Consider the following 4,003-nt stretch of genomic DNA (forward strand, 5'->3'; position numbering starts at 1 on the left):
TGAGGACACAGAAGCTTCCAGTCTGAGGAAACAGGACCAGCTGAGGAACTGGTGAGGTGAGATAGCTGTGGCTTGTTCTGTCTCTTTAAATAGACGAACAGACAGGAAATAGAGCGCTCATTCGGGAAGCTGGGACACCGCAGGCGGAAGGGTGAGATTTTGGCTCTGAGCTCTGACCTCTCGGCTTTCTCTTTTGCATTATTTCTGTGTTTCTTATTTAATAAAACGGTTGGTTACATTAATAAGTTCTGAACACTCAATGGTGTTTCTGGCGCAATGTTCCAAAATCTTACAAAACCTTTCCCCCAAAACAGTGACAAGGAAGGTCTGTCACAGAAATACTCTGTGATCCTGGGACAAATTTCTATCTTAGTTTACTTTTCTATTGAAGTGGTAAAAACAAACAAACAAACAAACAAAAACAAAAACAAACAAATCAACTTGAAGAGAAAAGGGTTTATTTTCTTTCTCTTCTACATCATAGTCCATCACGAGGGAAGCCAAGGTGAAAACTCAAGCAGGCCAGGAACTGTCATGAAGGAGTGCATTTTTTGGTTTGCTCAGCCTGCTCTTTTATACAACCTAGGTCCACCTACTCAGGGTTGGTACTGCCCACAGAGAGCTGAGCTCTCAAACACCAATCATTAAGCAAGAGAAATGTCAGAGGGGCCTACAGGGTAATCTGATGGAAGCATTTCCTTAATTGAAGTTCTTTCTTTCCAAATGACTTAAGCTTGTGTCAAGTGGACAAAAACTCACTAACTGGGACAGTTCCTAATTGATAACTTCAGCTTCCATGCATTATGGAATTTTACAAAACCAACTAGACACAAAAGACTTTCAAGAGATAATAAACTAAGGAAACCTAATTATCAGTATAGGAGAGCAAGTAGAAGAAATTCTAATTGTGACTTTTTTGTCTAATTTTTCCAATTAAAAACTGTTATGAATGTGTTCCTTCATGTTAGAACAGAGGAATGCTTTCAGTTACTGCTCTTTTCATTCACTTTTTCTGACTTCATCTGATTGATATTTTCTTGCTTGAATGGATAAATCTAATGACAATGGGAAAGTTTATGATTTTTGTTTTCATTTTTGTAAGGTTTGTGAATGTATTCTATTATTACATTCAAATGATGACATTTTCCTATCTAATGAAGCAGACATATCTTTACTTTTAAAAAATCCAAAATATGCCCTTGAATGCAGCCCACCAAGAATTTTTATGGGTTTTGTATGATGAATTATATTTATATTTAATTTTTGACTAAGTAAAGCCATTTGAAAAAAAATTAAACTACCATGTTGTTGAAAGAATTAAAGTTCTAGGAACCTTTAAAATGCATTGAAAGAGTCTACAGCCATACCACCCTGAACTTGCCCAATCTCGTCTGATCTCGGAAGCTAAGCAGGGTCGGACCTGGTTAGTACTTAGGTGGGAGACTGCCTGGGAATGCCGGGTGCTGTAGGCTATTAAAAAAAAATGCATTGAAAGAGCTTCATGTAGATTCATGATAAAGCTCCATTTCTTTGGTGGGGAAGGAAGACTTCTGGCATTTGATTGATATTTTGTTTTCTGGGTTACTTCAAAGGTACCATTAATTTACAAGAAATGATTTCCCTTTCATTTTATAAAAACGTATTACAGATTTCACAGTTTCTTTTTGAAACTACCCTGTAACTTACATGGCACTAACTTTATGCTCTCTTGGTTGATATGGAAACTGAGAAGAAAGCTAAAATGATTTGCTTAAAATTAGTTAGTATATTAATATATTTTAAATTTAACTACAGGTCTGTTGTATCTCAGCTGAGTTGATGTTGTATTTTTTTAAATCTAAATTTCCATTTCTAAGACAATGTCCATATGGTGTTCCAGTCTTTTAACACTTTGGTCACCTAAATAACGTAAGCACAAGGGAAAATGTTGAAATACTGATGTCAGCTTTATCATATGGTTAAAAATATTTTGTTCGGCTTCTTTATTAGGTTCATTCCTCAGTATTTGATCTCTCTAAGCCCTAAAACAGTAAGCAATGTTTCTCTTACTTAAGTGAGGAAATGGAAACCAACTCCTCTTAAGAGTATCTCTGTCTTCACCTGTCTTCTTTCCTTCTCCTTCCCTATAAGGAAAGCCAGTCCTCTATTTCACTTTAACAGTAAAACTTGTGTCTGCCTTCCTTACTCAGCTGTAGGTCATGTACTGCTTCATTCATCCCCATTCTGTCTTTGAGTGGCCTTATTAATAAATTTTCCCCATGTGTTCAATTCTTATGTATCCTGAAAATTGTTCTCCACAAAACTGCTTATTTTCAAACTACATCCCTTCTTCTTTATTTTCAAAATGCCAAGAGTATTCTTTGAAATGCTTTGCTCTAAATGTAATTACTTAAACTTAAAATTTCTATGCATTATAATGAAGCTCATCATATCCTAATTAAAAGTCTAAAAAGAATCCCTTTTTAGGTTTTACTTTGAAAAATAAGTAATATGATATATATGACAATGTCTTAATAAACTCACTATTTTGTACTATTAATGTAATAAATATTTTAAAATAAAGTTCTTGTTTCTCTATCACCATCTACATCAAATATGTAATATGAATTTTTGAAATGTTTTATTAATAGGATCTTTTACTTCTTTTTTTTTCTGGAGCACAGCAGCTTCATCTGAATATACTGTTGTTTCAGCCAGTAATTGTGGCTACACAGTGACTGAACCACTCTCAGGCCGCAGCCCAGAGGGACTTCCATGTCCCACCAGATCTGCCTCCTGCTGCTGCCACCAGTTGAAGTTGTAAACTGAATCTCTATCATTCTATTTATCAAAAAAACTCAGGAGTCAGAGGCTGGCGTGAAAACTGACTAGCTCAGAGAGGTTGAGGAGCAAATAGCTGACATTCCCTCTTTGCCAGTATTCCTGAAAGAGAGTGTCTTTCTACCTCCTCAAACCTAAAACAATCACTATCCTGAAAGTCTCTCCCTCCTTCTTCCTGTACACCTCATTTATCCATTTCCCAGACTCTCTCTGACTCCCTTTGTTTTCTTTCCACCAAGCAGTTGCTAGCTCCACCTTCTGACCCAAGGTTGATTTTCTTTAATTAATACAAACACAAAGTTGAGGTTCACAGTGTGATATAATATTCCACAACATTTCTCCATTTTTGTCTAGATAAAAAGGAAGGTTTCACTCTAACACAGTAAAATTATATACAATAAGAACAATTATCAAGTAATTACATTTACAATATCCAGTCCATTTGCATTTGGCAAATTCAGAGAAAGTACTCTATTATCTATTCCATTTTCGTGAGTCCAAAGTTTTTTTTTTTGTTGTTGTTGTTGTTAAATTTCTTTAGTTATTTTATACACCAACCAGTTTCCCCTCCTTCCTCTCTTCCCATTCCCTATCCCCACCTCTTTTCTACCTGCCCCCACCCACTCCTCAGAAAGAGCAAGGGTATGGCCTCCCATGGGAGTCAACAAAGTTGAGGCAGGACCAAGCTCTTCCCCACTGCATCAAGGCTGAGCAAGGCATCCTAACATAGGGAATAGGTTTCAAAAGGCTAGCTCATACACAGGAACAGATCCTGCTCCCATAGCTAGGGGCCCCATAAGCATACCAAGCTACACAACTGTCACTGACATGAAGAGGGCCTAGGTCAGTCCCATCTAGGCCCCCTAGCTGTCAATCTAGGGTGTATGAGCTCCAATGAATTTGGATTAGCTGTCTCTGGGTTTTCCCATCATGATCTTGACTCCTCATCCCTTGCTTGTATAATACCTCCCCACTCTCTTCAATACTACTCTCAGCTTGGCCCAGTGCTTGGCAGTGGATCTCTGCATCTGCTTCCATCAGTTACTGGATGATGAATGTATGATGACAATTAGGGTAGTCACCAATCTGATTACAGGAGATAGACTGTTCAGGTACCCTCTGCACTATTGCTAGGCTCATCCTTGTAGATTGCTTGGAGTTTCCCTGACTCCAGGTTGCTCCC

At 37.6% G+C, this 4,003-nt stretch overlaps 1 pseudogene; it reads left to right on the forward strand.

Moving 5' to 3' along the window:
- Nucleotides 1-1,353: 1,353 nt before the first annotated feature.
- On the forward strand, nt 1,354-1,472 carry LOC121822652 (5S ribosomal RNA; annotated as a pseudogene).
- The last annotated feature ends 2,531 nt before the right edge of the window (nt 1,473-4,003 follow it).

This window comes from Peromyscus maniculatus, chromosome 14, assembly GCF_049852395.1.
Source record: "Peromyscus maniculatus bairdii isolate BWxNUB_F1_BW_parent chromosome 14, HU_Pman_BW_mat_3.1, whole genome shotgun sequence".
In the NCBI taxonomy this organism is placed as follows: domain Eukaryota; kingdom Metazoa; phylum Chordata; class Mammalia; order Rodentia; family Cricetidae; genus Peromyscus; species Peromyscus maniculatus.